General features: G+C 43.5%; 1 protein-coding gene across 1 annotated transcript in view; it reads left to right on the forward strand.

The window, feature by feature from the left end:
* The first annotated feature begins 4,825 nt into the window (after window positions 1-4,825).
* Window positions 4,826-23,714, forward strand: part of si:ch211-266g18.10 (uncharacterized) — a 244,924-nt gene continuing 226,035 nt past the window's right edge. Inside the window, exons 1-2 of the mRNA XM_082957684.1 lie at window positions 4,826-5,391; window positions 5,926-5,990. The gene's annotated coding sequence lies outside the window, so the exon portion shown is untranslated. The remainder of the gene's footprint in view (window positions 5,392-5,925; window positions 5,991-23,714) is intronic.

Consider the following 23,714-nt stretch of genomic DNA (forward strand, 5'->3'; position numbering starts at 1 on the left):
CTTTCTGTGCACCATTTTGTACCTGACTTCCTTGTATGTGACTTGAATATTGTGAAATGGCAATGGTTAAATTGACCATTACAAATAATACAAGATATAGCACACCACAAAATACTGTCATACAAATACAAATTGTTTATTAACAACATTATTATATCCCCAAAGATTCCTAGTCATGTAAAGCATAATGACCAAAATAAATGATGTCTTTAAAAAAATGTTGCGTGAGTGGGACTTTTTCAAACAATGCAAAGGCCATTAAAATGCACACAGAACACTGATGCTTTATTCACAATTTTAAGTCATAACTGTAGCTAGAATACTAGCTAATACCAAAGACTTAAGTCATTGCGCTAACGCTAGTTTCTAGCGAAACTACCTTTAACTTCCTTCAAAATGCTAACAGAGACATAACTATGGTACCCATGAGTTTATCTGACTGAGTAAGTAGAAACATTACCAAAATCGTGCATATATAACCTTGCCTGAGACTTGAAGACATTAACCTAGTTAGTGCCTATGCTATAGCTCAGCAGGCTAACGTTGTTGTGGTGTGTGCATTGCCACAGTTAGTGCACCCCCTGATATATCAAAATATACAAAATTATAATAATTATAAGAATGTGTAAAACTAGGCCTTTATTACTCCTGTATGAGTGGAGAAAAAATACTAATTTAAACCCAGTCGCTCTCAAATGGACAATATGGAAATAGAGTATTCTCAAATATTAAATTATTCTTTACTAAAGACAATTATGAAAGCTTGACCAACATTTCTCAACTGAATAATCTTCTTAAATACCTAAGTATGTCATTCAGAAACAGTAAATTCATACTGTATGTCACACTATAAATTGACAATCACACCACACAGCATTTTTAAAAACTACTTTCAAAAACATCACAGCGTACAAAACTGTATCTTATGCACACATATTGTAAATAAATCCTGTACTGGGAACATGCTGTGGATCTAAAGAAAGGGGCCTCTACCACATGATAGGCCCTTGGTTGGCTGCTGGTGGCTGAAAATAGGTGATGGGATAGGGGCAGGGAGTATCCGTCGGCAGGCCAAATGTTGTTTAATCCTCACTGGAAAAGAGGGGTGGTGGTTAGGTGGGGTTGGCCAGACAGACTCTGGGTGGAGGAAACTGGGGACTGGCTGCCACAAACCATAGGCATCTAAGGAGGCTGACATCTTGTGAGAAGCTCGTGGTTGGGTGGGAGGTGGAATGGAGGTGGGATGTAAAGGAAGGTAGAGCACTGGCAATCACAGGGTGGGAAACAGTTGTAGACACCTTGGTCATGTCCGAACAGCCCTAGTGTTTTCAACTCTTCACCTGTCCTTCGTAAGCAGTAATCTAAAAGGACTGGATATGCAGGGCAAAACAGTGAAATCCAATCCTTTCAACTATCAATGGTTATGAGAAAGATGGTGGTGCAAAGTTAAGTTAAGACAATTGGGACACAGGCAAGGATCTGTATCCATGTACGACTCATACAGCATGTACATGAGGTTGGAACCACAAGCCTCAGGTCCAAAAAGGACGCCCAGTACAGAGAGTGGGGGTAGGAATATTACATGTAAAACACACCCTTATTGCCGTGGCTGTGTTTGAGGTATAGAGTTAATCTGGGAGCAGAGTAAATGGATGGTTTAAATTTGTCTCGAGTGCAGCTGTGGTAGACTGAAAAAAACCCAGTTGTGTCTGCTGCTCTCCCCCTTATACTTAGAAAACACCAAATCAGAATCAGATGGTAGAGGCTTCGGCCATTGTATGGAAATGTAAGTAAGACTGTGTAAGCTTTGCCGGTGTGAATGATACCTGTTACCATTCCGCCCCCTTGCAATTTACCAAGTGTTGCGTATTTGTATTGTGTGCGGAAGTCACTTTCATTACCGTGCCACTCCTTGTTTATTCCCTTCAGCCTGCATACTCTGATGACCAACTTTGTTCCTCCTGGCCCACTCCCTTCGGCCTGCATTCTTATCCACTCTAGTCACCATGAGGGTAATTATTACCCCCAGAGTCCCCAGAACATGGGACACATCAGTAGACAGTATGTTTCTACGCTGAGGCTAGTGGCTAGGCAGGGTTGGGGAAGTTGCCTTCCTTTCCCCTGCCCGCCCTTCTCCAGAGCGAGAGGCCATAGTTCACAAAAAGGTTTGAGGTTGAAATGAAAGCATCCGGGTGCTCCACCGCCACGCGACGGTAAGGGGAGGCATTAAACTGCCTGTGCGCAGAGCGTTTGGCTAGGTACCCAGAGCCGTACGAGGGTCCTGGGCTAGACCCAATCGCTTGATGTTGGAGACCAAGGTGGGAAGAGCCGGTTCACTGGAAACCCCCGATCCCCTTCGGACGAGGCCGGAGGTGCGCCATGTGTGACAGGTTAAAGGAAATACTCATAGCCTGTTATACATTTAAAAAGTATTAGTAAGTTCATAGTATGTGAGGATCTTAAAACATCTAAGGTTAAAAAGATCATGCATTCTGTATTAGTTGATAGAGATTGATAACATTCGGGGGAGTCAGACCATCAAGAGAGGCCCCTTTAAACGGGGAAGGGTTACCGCTGAGGGACGAGTGTTAACCGTAGCTACCAAAAAGTCCCAGAAATGTGCAAATTGTGCCCGAGAAGATTAATTTGAGAACCTGAAACAATGTTCATCATGTAAAGAGAAACTGTACTGTTCCAAAGTATGTCAAAACCAACATTGGACTAAACATAGGGAAAAATGCACTCACCTGAAAATTGACTCTACCAGGGAAAGGTTTTCCTGCACAGAGGAAAATGCCCACTCTTTACCATCCCTAGCTCAAGGTTGCCACCCCCGTAAGGTCACCTCGCTAGTCGGCAGACAGTGCCTTATTGAGTGTCACCTGAATCGCCACCACCTCCAAGCTCTATGGGACACAGGCTCTCAGGTATCGGTCATTGATGAACGATGGAAAGAGAAATCTCTCCCAAACGCAAGGCTGAGAGATGTTTCAAAAATCCTGGACTCACCTGATGGTCTAAGGTTGACTGCAGCAAATGGGACTGAAATGCCGTACCTGGGATGGATTGAAACAACTTTTCGGCTAGCCTCTGAAACTGACCAAACAAACGAACTGATCATCCGAGTGCTGGTAATGAAAGGCTGTCACCTATCTCATCCCATCATAGGTTTCAATGTTATCGAGCACATCCTGACAATGACCGACAAGACTAAACAATACAGTACAGTAAAAACAGCTTTCCCAAGCCTCAAAAGAAACAAGGTGAGAGCTTTTATACAGGCTGTTAGCGCAGAACAGACAGATGAATATGCAGTGAAAACCAAGAAAGAGAAGGTTGCTGTACCAAAACACAGTAGCATTCAGATTGAGTGCCGTGTAGCTTCCCAGCCTTTCAAAGAGGACATGACAATGCTTTTCCAGCCAGACCTGAACCCGCAGTGGCCAGACGACCTTGAGTTCTTTGACACACTAGTCAGAGTCAGGAAAGGTGTTTTTCCAGTTATCATGCTTGATGTCTCTAACCCCACTGACCACGACATTGCCCTGCTAGGACGCACAATAATCGGTACAGTACAAACCATTATGACTGTGTTACCTGCCCAGGTCTTTGAAAAAACTGTCACCCCAGCCACCGTGAATCACACAAGCGTTCAAACCCCATGTACTGCTACTGAACAGTGGGATCCACCAGTAGGTTTAAATCACCTAACCGAAGAGCAGAGAGAAGTTGTTAGGCAAATGCTTAGAGAAGAGTGTCACTCCTTCTCCAGATCAGACAATGACATTGGCTGTATTGAACGATTGAAAATGACTATTTCTCTAAAGGACTCTAAACCAGTCAAGCGCACATACATGTCAGTGCCCAGGCAACTGTATCAGGAGATGAAGGGTTATCTTTATGACCTCATAGCCCAGGGCTGGGTTAGGAAGTCAAACTCTTCATATTCTTCACCTGTCGTGTGCGTTCGGAAGAAGGACGGGACCCTCCGGTTGTGTATAGATTACAGAGACCTGAACAGAAAGACACATCCCGACCGCCAGCCTATCCCTCGGGTCCAAGACATCATGGACAGTTTAGGTGGTAATTCCTTGTTCTCCCTTTTAGATCAGGGAAAAGCGTATCACCAGGGGTTCAACTCTGAAGAAAGCAGACCACTGACAGCATTTGTGACCCCATGGGGACTCTATGAGTGGATACGTATGCCATTCGGCCTCATGAACGCTCCTGCAGCTTTTCAGCGGTGTATGGAGGAGTGTTTGGAAGGGCTCCGGGATAACATCTGCATTCCTTATCTGGACGACACGCTAGTTTTCAGTAAAACATTCGACAGCCATGTGAATGATGTGCGAAAAGTTTTGCAGCGTCTCAGAGAGTATGGCATTAAACTCAAACCAAGTAAGTGTGATCTCTTTAACTGCTGCTGCTGAACCTGAGGAACCAGCCTACCAGCTGCCACAAAGAGAGAGTCACCCTCCAAGACGTATCACCTATGATCAGCTTGGTATCCCTTCCTGCTACAGTATCCAGCCACAGTTGTTCCCTGTCTACTTTGCACCAGGAATGGTTCCATGGCTGCCATCACTACAGCAATGTTACTTTCAGCCACCTTACATGTATGGGCTTCAGCAAACATGAGGCTACAGAGTTGACATGTTTGACCATGGACTGCTGACTGATTTCACAGACTGTCACAAGAGACAATTTGCAGACTATGCATAATGATCATTAAAATTGATGGACTGTTGATCAATAGTATGAGAAAAGACTGCTTATGGACTGTTTATACAGCTGGTCAACAGATATGGACTGTGAAAATAACTTGCTAGTTATATTTGAACTGTGACCCTTGACCTCTGCTCAAGTACTACCTTACAGAAGAGGATTTCCTAGGTCCAATGCAGACAGACTGTTGAAGAAGACGATGTTGATAATGTTGGGACAACATTTATTTTGTCGGGGAGAGTGTGACAGGTTAAAGGAAATACTCATAGCCTGTTATACATTAAAAAGTATTAGTAAGTTCATAGTATGTGAGGATCTTAAAACATCTAAGGTTAAAAAGATCATGCATTCTGTATTAGTTGATAGAGATTGATAACATTCATAATTGTGTTAAAGTTAAAATCCATCAAGCGTACAAAAGGTAAGAATTGTAAAAGGAATGTGTAAACGTTATATTGATTACTTTATTTTGTGGTGCCTAATTGAAGGGGAAAAGTGTTAATCTGTGATCTACTAAATGCTCTTTAATCTATGAGCCTGAGATCGATTGCTCTGGTCTCCACCCAAGTTCGCGGGGAAATCGCGGTCTTTTCCTCATTACAGTAAAAGTTCTCACTGAGGAAATAATACCGTATCACTCTCGTGATTATTTCTCCCCTTTTTCAGGTACGTTATTGATGAAAACAGAGTCATTTAAATGTAATAATTCGCTAACATGTCAAGAGTGTTTAAGGTGTGTCTTAGTAACATCTTGAGGAAGTTAGAGTTAAGTTTGCAGAGTAATATGAGCCCTGCTCGGTTGCAGCTAAAGCTAGCTTCGTACTGAGAGTAGCTGCCATTTTATGTCGATCGTGAATGAACATGTGCGTTGCTAATAAGATATTTTGCGGTGTTATTTGTGTAAGGGTTTTTCAAACACTTTATTGACTGTTGATAAATTAAGTTATGGTTTACTGAGTTAAAACGTTGTGCTTGACAGTTATATTGAAATGAGTGTATGTTTCAGTGAATTACAGAGTATACTGTTGTGACTTGAATAAGCCTTGTACCCTACAACACTAGCTCTTTCCTGTAGATCTGTTGTTTTGTAAAATGTGTTACTTTTGTAAAATGTGTTACTTTGGTAAAATGATTACAGTAAAAGTTCTCACTGAGGAAATAATACCTATCACTCTCGTGATTATTTCTCCCCTTTTTCAGGGGCGTAACACATGCAGCCGTGCCTAATGGGAAAGGGGGGATGGAACCGGTCGGGAGCAACCCAGGTGACATGGAGATGCTGGGAACCGAGCTCAAGCGGGAGCCAAAGCCACCCCCGGCTCATAACCCCACGCCGAGGGAAAGGAGAAGTGGAGGGCATGGGCGTGGGGTTCTGAGCCAGGGGTTGGCTTTGGCTCCGGCTCGAGCTTGGTTCCCAGTCCTCAGAGAGTCATAGATACTCCCTCTGTTTACCCGCACATCATTGGTCTGTTTCGCTTGATGGCCTTCCTATCTGCACTTGTTTGATGGCCCTCCGGCCTGCAACCATTTTTACTGTGATATGTATTCCTTTCTTGTAGTGTCTTTTACTATCATCCTGGGCTAAGATACATTGTTCTAACATGCCTGAGGCTGTTCACGTTGGAGGTGAACAGCATATTGTAAAGAGACCTCTGATGGCATGTCTTGTGGGGTATGCATGGGTGTCTGAGCTGTTTGCTAGTAGTTTAAACAGAGACCTCGGTGCATTCGGCATGTCAACACTTCTTACAAAAAAGTAGTGATGAAGTCAATCTCTTCTCCACTTTGAACCATGAGAGATTTACATGCATATTAATGTTTGCTCTAACTGCAGCTCTTTGCTAAGTGTTGCAGTGATTTCAATCGCTGTAGTAGCTGACATGTAAATTGTTGAGTTATCCGTATACATTGACACACTGGCTTTACTTAAGGACAGAGGCATGTCAATAGTAAAGATTGAAAAAAGTAAGGGGACCAGGGCAATTCCTGATTCTACCTGGATTATGTTGGAGAGTCTTCCATTACAGAACACCCTCTGTGTTCTGATAGACAGGTAACTCTTTATCCACAATATAGCAGGGGGTGTAAAGCCATAAAACATTCATTTTTTCGTCAGCAGATAATTGATAATGTCAAAAGCCTCACTGAATTCTAACAAAACAGCTCCCACAATCTTTTTATCATCAATTTCTCTCATCCAATCATCAGTAATTTGTGTAAGTGCCATCCGTGCTTGTTGAATGTCCTTTCCGTTAAGCATGCTGAAAGTCTGTTGTCAATTTGTTTATAATAAATTAGCATTGTATCTGGTCAAACACATTTTGTTCCCAAGTTTACTAAGAGTTGCTAACAGGATGATTGGTCGGCTATTTGAGACAATAAAGGGGGCTTTACCAGTCTTGGGTAGCGGAATTACTTTTGCTTTCTCCAGGCCGGAGGGCAACCACTTTCTAGTAAGCTTAGATTGTAGATTTCACAAATAGAAGTGGAAATATCGTCCGCTATTATCCTCAGTCATTTTCCATCCAAGTTTTCAGACCCTGGTGGCTTGTCTGTACCGGTAAGGGCATAGTGGGTGCGGAGGCAGGCGCAGGAGACAGAACATAAAGGTAGGCGCTTTATTACGCACAATGAACAAGCGTGCCGCGCACAAAATACAATGAACAAAACAACAGGAGAATCCCACACAGAAACACAATGGGAAAATAAGTTAAGCCCACACAAAGAGCTGGCGGGCTGACCGGCTTAAATAGCCCAACTAACACACTAAACAAGAAACAGGTGATACTGATTAGACAAAACAAACAGAAAAGGAAAAAGGGATTGGTGGCAGCTAGTAGGCCGGTGACGACGACCGCCACCCGTACAGGGAGAGGAGCCACCTTTGGTAGGAGTCGTGACAGTACCCCCCCCCGACGCGCGGCTCCCGCAGCGCGCCGACACCGGCCTCGAGTGCGACCCGGAGGGCGAGGCGCAGGGCGATCCGGATGGAGGCGATGGAAATCCCTCAACAGTGACGGATCCAAGATGTCCCCCACCGGTACCCAGCACCTCTCCTCCGGGCTGTACCCCTCCCAGTCCACGAGGTACTGCAGGCCCCTCACCTGGCATCTCGAGTCCAGCACAGCATGTACTGTGTACGCCGGGGACCCCTCGATGTCCAGAGGGGGCGGAGGGACCTTTGGCACCTCACCTTCTTGCAGGGGACCAGCTACCACCGGCCTGAGGAGCGACACATGAAACGAGGGGTTAATACGATAATAGGAAGGGAGTTGTAATCTGTAACACACCTCGTTTATTCTCCTCAGGACTTTGAAGGGCCCCGCACACTGCGGCCCCAGCTTCTGGCAGGGCAAGCGGAGGGGTAGGTTTTGGATCGAGAGCCAGACCCTGTCCCTCGGTACAAACACGGGGGCCTCACTGCGGTGGCGGTCAGCGCTCCTCTTCTGCCTTCCACCGGTTTGCTTGAGGGATTCCTGGAAAGCTCTCCAGGTCTCCTTGGAGCGCTGCACCCACTCCTCCACCGCAGGAGCCTCGGTCTGACTCAGATGCCATGGTGCCAGGACCGGCTGGTAGCCCAACACGCATTGAAACGGTGACATGTTCGTGGAGGAGTGGCGGAGTGAGTTCTGTGCCAACTCTGCCCATGGGACGTACCTTGACCACTCCACTGGCCGGTCCTGGCAATACGACCGCAGAAACCTACCCACCTCCGGGTTCACTCTCTCCACCCGCCCATTACTCTCGGGGTGGGCCACCAGTACTTCCCCCTAAGACCCCGCAATGTCCTCGCCACACCAGGATGACCCGAAGAGGGTGGTGTGTGAGCCCACCGAATCAATTGATCACGGACACCAAGCAGCACGTACGTGTGACCAGTAGGACCTTTTTGGAGGAGCAGGTTCCACCCGTAACGCCTGCTCAATGTCCACGTCTACCTCCCATACCACTGGTGCCACCAGCCTAGAGGCTGAAATGATGGGAGTAGGAACGATGGGCCGATCCTCCGCGTCATAGAGACGGGACAGCGCGTCGGCCTTTGTGTTCAGGGAACCTGGTCTATATGAGATGGTGAACCTGAATCGGGTGAAGAACATGGCCCACCTTGCCTGACGCGGTTTCAGCCTCCTAGCTGCCCGGATATACTCCGCTGTGGTAGCACGGCACCCACCCCAGCCTCGGATGCGTCCACCTCCACTTTGAACGCTAAAGAGGGGTCCGGGTGCGCCAACACGGGCGCATCAGTGAACAGCGCCTTCAACTGGTTGAAGGCTCTGTCCGCCTCTGCTGACCACTGTAAACGCACCGGCCCCCCCTACAGCAGTGAGGTAATGGGGGCCGCTACCTGGCCAAAACCCCGGAAAAACTCCGGTAGTAATTGGCAAACCCTAAAAACCGCTGCACCTCCTTCACCGTGGTTGGAGTCGGCCAATTACGCACGACCTTAACGCGGTCACACTCCATCACCACCCCCGAGGTGGAAATGCGATAACCCAGGAAGGAGACGGCTCGTTTGGAGAACACACACTTCTCAGCCTTGACGTATAGGTCATGCTAAAGCAGTCTACCAAGCACCTTGTGCACCAGAGACACATGCACGACGCGTGTGGCGGAATAGATCAGTATATCATCGATATACACAACCACGCCCTGCCCGTGCAGGTCCCTGAGAATCTCGTCTACAAAGGATTGAAAGACGGCTGGAGCATTCTTCAACCCACACGACATGACGAGGTACTCATAGTGGCCCGATGTGGTACTAAACACGGTTTTCCACTCGTCTCCCTCCCGAATACGCACCAGATTATACGTGCTCCTGAGGTCCAGTTTCGTGAAGAACCGCGCTCCGTGAAATGATTCCACCACCATAGCGATGAGAGGTAACTAAACCCCACTGTAATGGAATTGAGACCTCTGTAATCAATGCACAGACGCAGACCTCCCTCCTTTTTCTTCACAAAAAAAAACTCGATGAGATGGGTGAAATGGAGGGCCGAATGTACCCCTGTTCCAGAGATTCCGTGACATATGTTTCCATAGCCAACGTCTCCTCCTGTGACAATGGGTACACTTGACTCCTGGGAAGTGCAGCGTTTACCTGGAGCTTTATCGCACAATGCCCCTGACGATAAGGAGGTGATTTAGTCGCCCTCTTCTTACAGAAGGTCATAGCCAAATTGGCATACTCAGGGGGAATGCGCACATTGGAAACCTGGTCTGGACTCGCCACCGACGTGGCACCCATGGAAACTCCCATACACCTACCTGAACACTCCTCTGACCACCCCTTGAGAACCCCGTCTCCACAAAATCCTGGGATTGTGACTAGCCAGCCAGGGAACCCCCAGCACCACTGGAAACGCAAGCGAATCGATAAGGAAGAGACTAATCCCTTCCCTACGATTCCCCTGCGTTACTATGTCCAGTGGAACCGTGACCTCCCTGACCAGCCCTGACCCTAATGGCCAGCTATCTAAGGAGTGCACGGGGAAGGGGGATCTATCGGCACCAGCGGAATTCCCAGCTTGAGGGCGAGTCCGCGATCCATAAAGTTCCCAGCTGCACCTGAATCGACTAGCGCCTTATGCTTGAAGAGGGAGAAAAGTCAAGGAAAAAAATGAATACAAACATGTGACCAACAGGGGGTTCTGGGTGAGTTTGATGCTGACTCACCTGAGGCGACCGAGAAGTGTTCTGCCTGCCCTCTCGACTCCAAGATGGGCTCCCCCAGCACCGGTCAGCCGTGTGTCCTCTAAAGGATCGGTGGCAGCTAGTAGGCCGGTGACGACGACCTCCGAGCGCCACCCGGACAGGGAGAGGAGCCACCTTTGGTAGGAGTCGTGACATTGTCATTGTTAATAGACAACCATTTTTTCACCTTTCCACACTCACTTTACGGAATTCAAAATTACAATGCTTGTCTTTCATAATTTGATCATTTATACTTTGATGTGTAGTCTCAGCATTTGTTGCTGGCATGTCATGCCTAAGTTTTATATTCTTGCCAATGAAAAAATCACAAAAGTAATTGGCAATATCAGTGGGTTTTGTGATGAATGAGCCATCTGATTCAATGAATGATGGAGCAAATATGTGCCTTTTTCCCCAAAATGTATTTAAGGTGCTCCAAAGCGCTTTGCTAACATTATTTATATCATTTATCTTTGCTTCTTCTTTTTATTCAGTTTAGTCACATGATTTTTCAATTTGCAGTTTGTTTGCCATTTGATTGTGCAGCCAGACTTATTTGCCACTCCTTTGCAGTGGCAGTTCTAGACCATTTCAACTGGGGGGCCAAGCTGGGGCCAGTTGTACTGTTAGAGGGGCCAGTTACATTAGACGTTATTGTTGTCATATTGTTTTCTTCACTGCATTGCAGGCATTAGCAGACAAAAGACCATGTTCATAATCATCATCGTTGCCACTGTTTAATAACGGATGTAAAAAAAGAACGATAGCAAAAATTAGTTATGTAAAAATTATTTCATAGTCCACATTTAGGGGGGCCACAAGGGGGTCCAAAATTGTTGTCACAGCCCCCCCAGAACCACTAGTGCTCCTTTGTTTCGTCATTCTAAGCCATAATTTTTTTAAATTCCTCATCAATCCAAGGGGATTTAACAGTTTTACTGTGATTTTATTAATGGGTGCATGCTTATTAGTAACTGCTCCTCATTACACACTAGAGAGCAAAGAATCAGACCTCTTATACACTATATTAGGCCCAGCCTTTGGAACTTTGGTTTTCCAAGATATGGCTACTACAGTGCATTCGGAAAGTATTCAGACCCCTTCACTTTTTCCAAATGTTTTTACGTTACAACCTTATTCTAAAATGTATTAAATAACACCTTTTCCTTATCAATCTACACACAATGCCACATAATGACAAAGAAAAACGTTTTTTTTTTTTACATTTTTGCAAATTTATTAAAAAGAAAATCAGAAAAAGTATGTGAACCCTTTAGAATTACCTGGATTTCTGCATAAATTGGTCATAACATTTTTTCTGATCTTCATCTAAGTCACAACAATAGACTCACACATTCTGCTTAAATGAATAACACACAAACAATTATAATTGTTCATGTCTTTATTGAACACACCGTGTAAATATTCACAGTGTAAGTTGGAAAAAGTATGTGAACCCTTGGATTTAATAACAGGTTGACCCTCCTTAGGCAGCAATAACATCAACCAAATGTTTTCTGTAGTTGCGGATAAGACCTGCACAACGGTCAGGAGGAATTTTGGACCATTCGTCTTTACAAAACTGTTTCAGTTTCACAATATTCTTGGGATGTCTGGTGTGAACCACTCTCTTGAGGTCATGCCACAATGTCTGATTCGGGTTGAGGTCAGGACTGACTGGGCCACTCCAGAAGGTGTATTTTGTTCTGTTCAAGCCATTCTGTTGTTGATTTACTTCTGTTTTTTGGGTTGTTGTCCTGTTGATACACCTAACATTTGTTGAGCTTCAATTGTCGGATAGATAGCCTTACATGCTCCTGCAAAATGTCTTGATAAACTTGGGAATTATTTGTTATCATCGATGATGCATGCTGTCCAGGGCCTGAGGCAGCAAAGCAGCCCCAAACCATGATGCTCCATCCACCATAGTTTACAGTTGGGATGCAGTTTTGACGTTGGTGTGCTGTGCCTTTTTTTCTTTACACATAGTGTTGTGTGTTCCTTCCAAACAACACAACTTTAGTTTCATCTGTCCACAGAATATTTTGCCAGTAGCACTGTGGAACATCCAGATGATATTTTGCTAACTTCAGACATGCAGCAATGTTTTTTTTGGACAGCAGTAGCATCTTCCATGGTGTCGTCTCACGAACACCATTCTTGTTTAGTGTTTTATGTATTGTAGATCTTCCAGAGATTTCCTTAAGTCTTTAGTTGACACTCAAGGATTCTTCTTAACCTAATTGAGCATTCTGCGCTGTGCTCTTGCAGTCATCTTTGCAGGACGGCCACTCCGATGGAGAGTAGCAACAGTGCTGAAATTTCTCCATTTATAGACAATTTGTCTTACCGTGGACTGAATTTTAGAGATACTTTTGTAACCCTTTCCAGCTTTATGCAAGGCAACAATTCTTAATCTTAGGTCTTCTGAGATTTATTTTGTTCGAGGCATGGTTCTTGTGAATAGCAACTCAAATTGTGTGAGTTTTTTTATGGGGCAGGGCAGCTCTAACCAGAATCTCCAATCTCGTCTCATTGATTCGACTCCAGGTTAGTTGACTCTTGACTCCAATTAGCTTTTGGAGAAGTTATTAGCCTCGGGGTCAAAATACCTTTTCCAACCTACACTGTGAATGTTTAAATGATATATTCAATATAGACAAGAAAAATACAATAATGTGTGTGTTATTAGTTTAAGCACACTGTGTTTGTCTATTGTTGTGACTTAGATGAAGATCAGAGAGAATTTTATGTCAAACTTTTTCTTGCCACTGTAAGCTTTTTGTGCGTAATGAACATTTCAGGGATCTTTTATTTCAGCTCATGAATCATGGGACCGACACTACATGTGCGTTTATATTTTTGTTCAATGTACATAAATAGTGAAAAGAGCTACTATCGACACCTGTGGAACACCTTTATGTACTTCAAGAAGTTTGAACTTCAATCAAGATGGCCTGAGTTCTGTCAGTAAGATAATCATGAAACCATGAACATGCGTCAGAGCCCAGGCCAATCGAGGTCAACATGTTCAATAAAATAGCATGATCAACAGTATCAAATGCCACAGACAAGGAAGTGCAATTCATTTTAGTGTCTAAAGCATTGACAAAATCATTAACAACTAATGCGGTTGCTGTGATAGTGCTATGCCCTGGCATAAACCCAGATTGACTTAGAACAAAGTTGCGTATTTACCAAAGATTCGAGAATCTTAGCTAGACATGGACGCCTGGAAATGGAACGATAATTATCAAGATCACTACTATCCCCGCCCTTATGGAGTGGCATTACATAAGCTTTGGATTGAGAAACCAGAATTTAAATAAAATCCATCTTTGAAATCAAACTTCTGGCATTTACATGAACCATACCAAGACTGCAGCTGCAGGATTTCATGTCAGATGCAGTCTTAAATACAAGCATGCTATGGTCAGTAGGTAACCCCTTATTTGAAAATACCATGGGATTGGTTTGATTTGGTATAGGTACAAGATTATCTAGAACTGAACAATTGGGCCTTTGCCTTGTTTGAGGATGTGGATTAAAACAAGAGTTAATGAGGGTTACCTGTTGCGGGCCTGCAGTATGATCACAATGCAGATAATTTATGTTTGGGATTACCTGAGTGGGACTTGGAGTGTTAGTAAGTCAATGTCTCAGCGCAGCCTTGAAATGGAATGACGCCTTTATCTTTGTAGTGACTGGTTGTATTGATACACCATCAAAAGTGTAATTAATAACTTCATGATGCTCAAAGGGATATATATATATAAAAAAATCCCATCTACCAATAGGTGCCCTTCTTTGCGAGGCTTTGGAACCACCTGGTTTTTGTGGTTGAATGTGTTTAAAATACAATGCTTGACTGAGGGACCTTACAATTTTCGATATGTGTGGGGTACAGAGATGAGGTAGGCCACTAACATGTCAGCTCAATGTAATCCATTTTAATTTCAGGAATTTTTTTTCACTTTATTTAGACAGTCAGGACACTTCAAATAAATAAAGCAAGTAGAAAAGTACATTTTCAAAAGTAAATCTTTGTGCTTGCTACCTTGTCTTAAAGTATTTAGAATTAAGTAGGCTTGCACAAGCTTCGGCTATCTCCTGTTTCTGTAGCATGAGACACATCCCCAAGAGACAAATCCCATTTTGGTATGACGCAACCTTTGAATCTCAGGGCGGAGACTCTAACCACAAGGCCACTGAGTTAGTCCAGTGGTTACATTTCTCTAGCTCCATCCCTCTGTTTACTGAAACAGTGGCATGGTGGCTACTTTGTTATTGTTTGAACTGCATTGCCTGCAGTGGAGTGCAAAGTTCCTCAATTCACCTTTGAATGTGTTTTAATATCAAATTCGCATGATGTGAGGATTTAACCATACAATGTCAGGTATTTATTTAATTTGCATCAGGGTCGATAGAGAAAAATAAACACGTTTGACACTTGATCAGATATCACTATTGAAGGCCTTTCATAGTGTCAAATATACACATCAAATAACATTATTTGACATGTAAAAATGTATGTTTAATTTGAAGCGTCAAATTACACAATTCTGTTATAGAATGTTGTATCGCTGAATTTGCATTTGCAAGCCACATGCATTTGCATTGTCAAAACTCTAAAAAAACAACAACAAAAAAACAAGCACACACGAACAAGCCCTATTGATGTGTTTACAATACTTTGTTTGTAATAAGCCAGAATTTGTTCATCCAAATGGGAAAGTGACTGAGTAAGCATTTGAAATAAGATCAGGATCAAATCCCGGAGGCAGGTCAGAAAGGATGGTGGTCCTGCTGCTGCTGCCAGCCAGCCACAACCCAAGCAGTTGCATCTGATTGTCCTTGTCAAAATACAGAATAATAATGAAGTATTTTTTCACCATCAAGTACAGGTTTGGTAGCTGGAGGTAGGCTGTCTACCTGCTATGTTGACGTCGGTTTGCAAAGTATGACAAAGTCACTCACAAATATCTTTGATACCAATCAAATCGTATTTGTCACATGCGACAAATACAACCTTACAGTGAAATGCTTACTTACATTTACATTTTAGTCATTTAGCAGACGCTCTTATCCATTGCAACTTACAGTAGTGAATACATACATTTCATGCATTTCTTTTTGTACTGGCCCCCCGTGGGATTCGAACCCACAACCCTGGCATTGCACACACCATGCTGGCATTGTAAACACCATGCTCTACCAACTGAGCCACAGGGAAGGCCCTTAACCAACAAAGCAGTTTTATGAAAAGAATAAGTGTAAATAAAGTATTTACTAAAGTAAAGAAGTAAAGAATGAATAAATAAAATGAAAAAAATGAAAAATGAAAAAATATATAATAATCAAAGAACAAAAATAACTTAACAGTAACGAGGGGGTACGAGTACAGAGTCAATGTGCGGGGGCACAGGTTAGTCGAGGTAATTTATTTAAAATGTGCATGTAGGTTGAGGTAAAATGACTATGCATAGACAATCAACAGAGTAGCAGCAGCGTAAAAATAATGAATAAAATAGCCTGGGTAGCCATTTGGATAGCTGCTCAGGAGTCTTATGGCTTGGGGTAGAAACTGTTAAGAAGCCTCTTGGACCAAGACTTGGCGCTCCGGTACCGCTTGCCATGTGGTAGCAGAGAGAACAGTCTATGGCAGGAAGCTTGGCTCCAGTGATGTACTGGGCCATACGCACTACCCTCTGTAGTGCCTTGCGGTGGGAGGCCGATTTGTTGCCATACCAGGCGGTGATGCAACCAGTCAAGATGCTCTCAATGGTGCAGCTGTAGAATTGAGGACCCATGCCAAATCTTTTCAGTCTCCTGAGGGGGGAATAGGCTTTGTCGTGCCCTCTTCACGACTGTCTTGGTGTGTTTGAACCATGACAGTTTGTTGGTGATGTGGACACCAAGGAACTTGAAGCTCTCAACCTGCTCCACTACAGCCCCGTCGATGAGAATGGGGGCATGCTCAGTCCTCCTTTTCCTGTAGTCCACAATCATCTTCTTTGTCTTGATCACACTGAGGGAGAGGTTGTTGTCCTGGTACCACACGGCCAGGTCTCTGACCTCCTCCCTATAGGCTGTCTCATCATGTTGTGTCATTGGAAAACTTAATGATGGCATTGGAGTTGTGCCTGGCCATGCAGTCATGAGTGAAATGGGAGTACAGGAGGAGACTGAGCACGCACCACTGAGGGGTCCCCGTGTTGAGGATCAGTGTGGCAGATGTGTTGTTACCTACCCTTACCACCTGGGGGCGACCCGTCAGGAAGTCCAGGATCCAGCTGCAGAGAGAGATGTTTAGTCCCAGGGTCCTTAGCTTGGTGATCAGCTTTGAGGGCACTATGGTGTTGAACGCTGAGCTACAGTCAATGAATAGCATTCTCACATAGGAGTTCCTTTTGTCCAGGTGGGAAAGAGCAGTGTGGAGTGCAATAGAGATTGCATCATCTGTGGATCTGTTGGGGCGGTGTGCAAATTGGACTGCGTCTAGGGTTTCTGGGATAATGGTGTTGATGTGAGCCATGTGCCTTTCAGTGCTTTTCAAATCACTTCATGGCTACAGAAGTGAGTGCTATGGGTCAGTAGTCATTTAGGCAGGTTACCTTAGTGTTCTTGGGCACAGGGACTGGTCTTCTTGAAACATGTTGGAATTACAGACTCAGTCAGGGACAGGTTGAAAATGTCAGTGAAGACACTTGCCAGTTGGTCAGCGATTGCTTGGAGTACACGTCCTGGTAATCCGTCTGGCCCTGCAGCATTGTGAATGTTGACCTGTTCAAAGGTCTTACTCACATTAGCTACGGAGCACATTATCAAACAGTCGTCCTGAACTACCCATTACTAGCCGGCTACCGCCAGGTTACTCAACCCTGCACCTTAGAGGCTGCTCCCCTATGTACTGTTGAAGTCGGAAGTTTACATACACCTTAGCCAAATACATTTAAACTCAGTTTTTCACAATTCTTGACATTTAATCCTAGTCTTTGGCCAGTTAAGTTCACTTTATTTTAAGAATGTGAAATGTCAGAATAATAGTAGAGAGAACGATTTATTTCAGATTTTATTTCTTTCATTAATCAAATCAAATCAAATGTATTTATATAGCCCTTCGTACATCAGCTGATATCTCAAAGTGCTGTACAGAAACCCAGCCTAAAACCCCAAACAGCAAGCAATGCATGTGAAAGAAGCACGGTGGCTAGGAAAAACTCCCTAGGAAAAACTCCCTAGAAAGGCCAAAAACCTAGAAAGAAACCTAGAGAGGAACCAGGCTATGAGGGGTGGCCAGTCCTCTTCTGGCTGTGCAGGGTGGATATTATAACAGAACATGGTCAAGATGTTAAATGTTCATAAATGACCAGCATGGTCAAATAATAATAATCATAGTAGTTGTCGAGGGTGCAACAAGCACGTCCGGTGAACAGGTCAGGGTTCCATAGCCGCAGGCAGAACAGTTGAAACTGGAGCAGCAGCACGGCCAAGTGGACTGGGGACAGCAAGGAGTCATCATGCCAGGTAGTCCTGAGGCATGGTCATAGGGCTCAGGTCCTCCGAGAGAAAGAGAGAAAGAGAGAATTAGAGAGAGCATATTTAAATTCACACAGGACACCGGATAAGACAAGAGAAATACTCCAGATGTAACAGACTGACCCTAGCCCCCCGACACATAAACTACTGCAGCATAAATACTGGAGGCTGAGACAGGAGGGATCAGGAGACACTGTGGCCCCATCCGATGATACCCCCGGACAGGGCCAAACAGGCAGGATATAACCCCACCCACTTTGCCAAAGCACAGCCCCCACACCACTAGAGGGATGTCTCCAACCACCAACTTACCGTCCTAAGACAAGGCCGAGTATAGCCCACAACGATCTCCGCCATGGCACAAACCAAGGGGGGGTTGGCATTACATTCCCAGTGGGTCAGAAGTTTACATACACTCAATTAGTGTTTGGTAGCATTGCCTTTAAATTGTTTAACTTGGGTCAAACGTTTCGGGTTGTTTAACTTGGGTCAAACGTTTTGGGTAGCCTTCCAAAAGCTTCCCACAATAAGTTGGGTGAATTTTGGCCCATTCCTCCTGACAGAGCTGGTGTAACTGAGTCAGGTTTGTAGGCCTCCTTGCTCGCACACGCTTTTTCAGTTCTGCCCACACATTTTCTATGGGATTGAGGTCAGGGCTTTGTGATGGTCACTCCAATACCTTGACTTTGTTGTCCTTAAGACATTTTGCCAAGCTTGCTGCCAAGCTTGCTGACAATGTCAAAGTAATTTAGCGAAGCACCTGAGTGAGCTGGGTGCACAATTAAGCATGTACTTTCACGAAACAGAAAACACAAACAACTGGATTTGTTATCCCTTTCATGCCCTGCCTCCAGTCCACTTACCGATATCTGAACAAGAGAGACTCAACAAAATTGCAACAAGCGGTTCAGTGAAAATTGAATTGAATCAGAAGCCACTGCTATATTTCTGGATAGGGCTGTGCTCAGACTATCCTGCCTTGGCAAATCGCGCTGTTAAGACACTGATGCCCTTTGCAACCACGAACCTACAGTTGAAGTTGGAAGTTTACATACACCTTAGCCAACTACATTTAAGCTCTGTTTTTCACAATTCCTGACATTTAATCCTAGTAAAAATTCTCTGTCTTAGATCAGTTAGGATCACCACTTTATTTTAAGAATGTGAAACGTCAGAATAATAGTTGAATGATTTATTTCAGCTTTTATTTCATCACATTCCCAGTGGGTCAGAAGTTTACACTCAATTAGTATTTGGTAGCATTGCCTTTAAATTGTTTTACTTGAGTCAAACGTTTTGGGTAGCCTTCCACAAGCTTCCCAATATAAGTTGGGTGAATTTTGGCCCATTCCTACTGACAGAGCTGGAGAAACTGAGTCAGGTGTGTATGCCTCCTTGCTTGCAAATGCTTTTTCAGTTCTGCCCACAAGTTGTCTATAGGATTGAGGTCAGGGCTTTGTGATGGCCACTCCAATACCTTGACTTTGTTGTCCTTAAGCCATTTTGCCACAACTTTGGAACCATGCTTGGTGTCAGTGTCCATTTGAAAGACCCATTTACGACCAAGCTTTAACCTGTTAGGGCTAGGGGGCAGTATTGACACGGCCGGATAAAAACCGTACCCGATTTAATCTGGTTACTACTCCTGCCCAGTAACTAGAATATGCATATAATTATTGGCTTTGGATAGAAAACACTCTAACGTTTCTAAAACTGTTTGAATGTTGTCTGTGAGTATAACAGAACTCAAATGGCAGGCCAAAACCTGAGAAGATTCCATGCAGGAAGTGGCCTGTCTGACAAGTTGTGTTTCATCTTGGCTCTTGTTATTGAAGACTGAGGATCTTTGCTCTAACGTGACACTTCCTACGGCTCCCATAGGCTCTCAGAGCCCGGGAAAAAGCTGAACGATATCGAGGCAGCCTCTGGCTGAAACACATTATCGCTTTTGGCAAGTGGCCAATCAGAGTACTATGGGCTTAGGCGTGAGCCCGAGTCGACCCCAGGCTTTATTTTGTTTCGTCTGTTTACCTAAACGTAGATTCCCGGTCGGAATATTATCGCTTTTTTATGAGAAAAATGGCATAAAAATTGATTTTAAACAGCGGTTGACATGCTTCGAAGTACGGTAATGGAATATTTAGAATTTTTTTGTCACGAATTGCGCCATGCTCGTCACCCTTATTTACCCTTTCGGATAGTGTCTTGAACGCACGAACAAAACGCCGCTGTTTGGATATAACTATGGATTATTTTGAACCAAACCAACATTTGTTATTGAAGTCGAAGTCCTGGGAGTGCATTCTGACGAAGACAGCAAAGGTAATAACATTTTTCTTATAGTAAATCTGACTTTGGTGAGTGCTAAACTTGCTGGGTGTCTAAATAGCTAGCCCTGTGATGCCGGGCTATCTACTGAGAATATTGCAAAATGTGCTTTCACCGAAAAGCTATTTTAAAATCGGACATATCGAGTGCATAGAGGAGTTCTGTATCTATAATTCTTAAAATAATTGTTACGCTTTTTGTGAACGTTTATCGTGAGTAATTTAGTAAATTCACCGGCAGTGTTTGGTGGGAATACTAGTCACATGCTAGTCACATGCGAATGTAAAAAGCTGGTTTTTGATATAAACATGCATGTATTGTATAACATAATGTCCTAGGGTTGTCATCTGATGAAGATCATCAAAGGTTAGTGCTGCATTTAGCTGTGGTTTGGGTTTATGTGACATTATATGCTAGCTTGAAAAATGGGTGTCTGATTATTTCTGGCTGGGTACTCTGCTGACATAATCTCATGTTTTGCTTTCGTTGTAAAGCCTTTTTGAAATGGGACAGTGTGGTTAGATTAATGAGAGTCTTGTCTTTAAAATGGTGTAAAATAGTCATATGTTTGAAAAATGGAAGTTTTTGCATTTTTGAGGTTTTTGAATAACGCGCCACGGGATTACACTGGCTGTTACGTAGGTGGGACGATTTGGTGCCACCTACCCTAGAGAGGTTAACTTCCTGACTAATTTCTTGAGATGTTGCTTCAACATATCCACATAATTTTCCTGTCTCATGATGCCATCCATTTTGTGAAGTGCACCAGTCCCTCCTGCAGCAAAGCACCCCACAATTTGAGGCTGCCACCCCCATGCTTCATGGTTGGGATGGTGTCCTTCGTCTGGCAAACCTCCCCCTTTTTCCTCCAAATATAAAGTTGGTCATTATGGCCAAGCAGTTCTATTTTTGTTTCATCAGACCAGAGGACATTTCTCCAAAAAGTATGATCTTTGTCCCCATGTGCAGTTGCAAACCGTAGTCTGGCTTTTTTATGGTGGTTTTGGAGTAGTGGCTTCTTCCTTGGTGATCGGCCTTTCAGGTTATGTTGATATATGACTCGTTTTCTTCCTGAGCGGTATGACGGCTGCGTGGTCCCACTGTGTTTATACTTACGTACTATTGTTTGTTCAGATGAACGTGGTACCTTCAGTCGTTTGGAAATTGCTCCCATGGATGAACCAGACTTGTGGAGGTCTACAATTTTTTTCTGAGGTCTTGGCTGATGTCTTTTGATTTTCCCATGATGTCAAGTAAAGAGGCATTGAGTTTGAAGGTAGGCCTTGAAATACATCCACAGGTACATCACAAATTGACTCAAATTATGTCAATTAGCCTATCAGAAGCTTCTAAAGCCATGACATAATTTTCTGGATTTTTCCAAGCTGTTTAACCTCTCTGGGCCAGTGGGACATTAGCGTCCCACCCTATTCAACAGCCAGTGGAATCGCGTGGCGCGAAATACAAATACCTCAAAAATGCTATAACTTCAATTTCTCAAACATATGACTATTTTACACCATTTGAAAGATAAGACTCTTGTTAATCCAACCACGTTGTTCGATTTCAAAAAGGCTTTACAGCGAAAGCAAAACATTGGATTATGTCAGGAGAGTACCCTCCCAAAAATAATCACTCAGCCATTTTCAAAGGAAGCATATATGTCACAAAAACCAAAACCACAGCTAAACGCAGCACTAACCTTTGATGATCTTCATCAGATCACACTCCTAGGACATTATGTTATACAATACATGCATGTTTTGTTCATTCAAGTTCATATTTATATCAAAAAACAGCTTTTTACATTAGCATGTGATGTTCAGAACTAGCAAACCCACCGAAAACTTCCGGTGAATTTACTAAATTACTCATGATAAACGTTGACAAAATACATAACAATTATTTTAAGAATTATAGATACAGAACTCCTTCATGCAAACGCTATGTCCGATTTTAAAATAGCTTTTCGGCGAAAGCACATTTTGCAATATTCTGAGTAGATAGCTCGGCCATCACAGGCTAGCTAATTTGACACCCACCAAGTTTGGGGCAACCTAAACTCAGAATTACTATTAGAAAAATTTGATTACCTTTGCTGTTCTTCGTCAGAATGCACTCCCAAGACTTCTACTTCAACAACAAATGTTGTTTTGGTTCCAAATAATCCATAGTTATATCCAAATATCTCCGTTTTGTTCGTGCGTTCAGGTCACTATGCGAAGGGTAACGCGCGAGCGCATTTTGTGACATAAAAATTCAGAATATTCCATTGCCGTACTTAGAATCATGTCAAACGCTGTTTAAAATAAATTTGTATGCGATTTTTCTCGTAAAATAGCAATAATATTCCAACAGGACAACGTTGTATTCATTCAAAGACTGAAAGAAAAAAATGGAGAAGTCTCGTGCATGCGCATCTGTCTCACTGTCCCCAGGCAGGCCAGTTACAAACTCTGCTGCTGTACTTTGCCCAGAGACAGCAGACACCCCATTCCACTTTCTGGCGGCTTTAGAGAGCCAATGGAAGCCTTAGAAAGTGTCACGTAACAGCACAGATGCTGTATTTTCGATAGAGATGCAACAGAAGGACAACAAATTGTCAGACAGGACACTTCCTGCATGGAATCTTCTCAGGTTTTGGCCTGCCATATGAGTTCTGTTATACTCACAGACACCATTCAAACAGTTTTAGAAACTTTAGAGTGTTTTCTATCCAAATCTACTAATTATATGCATATTCTAGTTTCTGGGCAGGAGTAGTAACCAGATTAAATTGGGTACGTTTTTTATCCGGCCATGCAAATACTGCCCCCTAGCCCAGACAGGTTGAAGACACAGTCAACTTAGTGTATGTAAACTTCAGTGAATGATAAGTGAAATAATCTGTCTGTAAACAATTGTTGGAAATATTACTTGTGTCATGCACAAAGTAGATGTCCTAACCGACTTGTTAACAAGAAATGTGTGGAGTGGTTGAAAAACAAATTTGAATGACTCCAACCTAAGTGTATGTAAACTTCTGACTTCAACAGTACATAGCCATGGAATCACAAGTCACTTTAATAGTGGAACACTAGTCACTCTAATAATGTTTACATTCTGCTTTACTCGTTTCATATGTACATGCTGTATTGTACTGTATTTTAGTCAATGCCACTCCGACATTGCTCCTCCTAAAATTTGAGCTGTTAACCAAGTTAGTCCCAGATTAGTTTTCCAACGGAGCCTTCTTTGTCTGGAGAGGTAAATGAACGATTCCAATGCTGTAGGTCCTGTATCTACTAAATCAAATCAAATGTTATTGGACACATACACATGGTTAGCAGATGTTATTGCGAGTGTAGCGAAATGCTTGTGCTTCTAGTTCCGGCAATGCAGCAATATCTAATAAGTAATCTAACAAATCCACAACAACTACCTAAGACACA

Source organism: Salmo salar, chromosome 11 (genome assembly GCF_965601325.2).
Source record: "Salmo salar chromosome 11, fSalSal1, whole genome shotgun sequence".
Taxonomy (NCBI): Eukaryota; Metazoa; Chordata; class Actinopteri; order Salmoniformes; family Salmonidae; genus Salmo; species Salmo salar.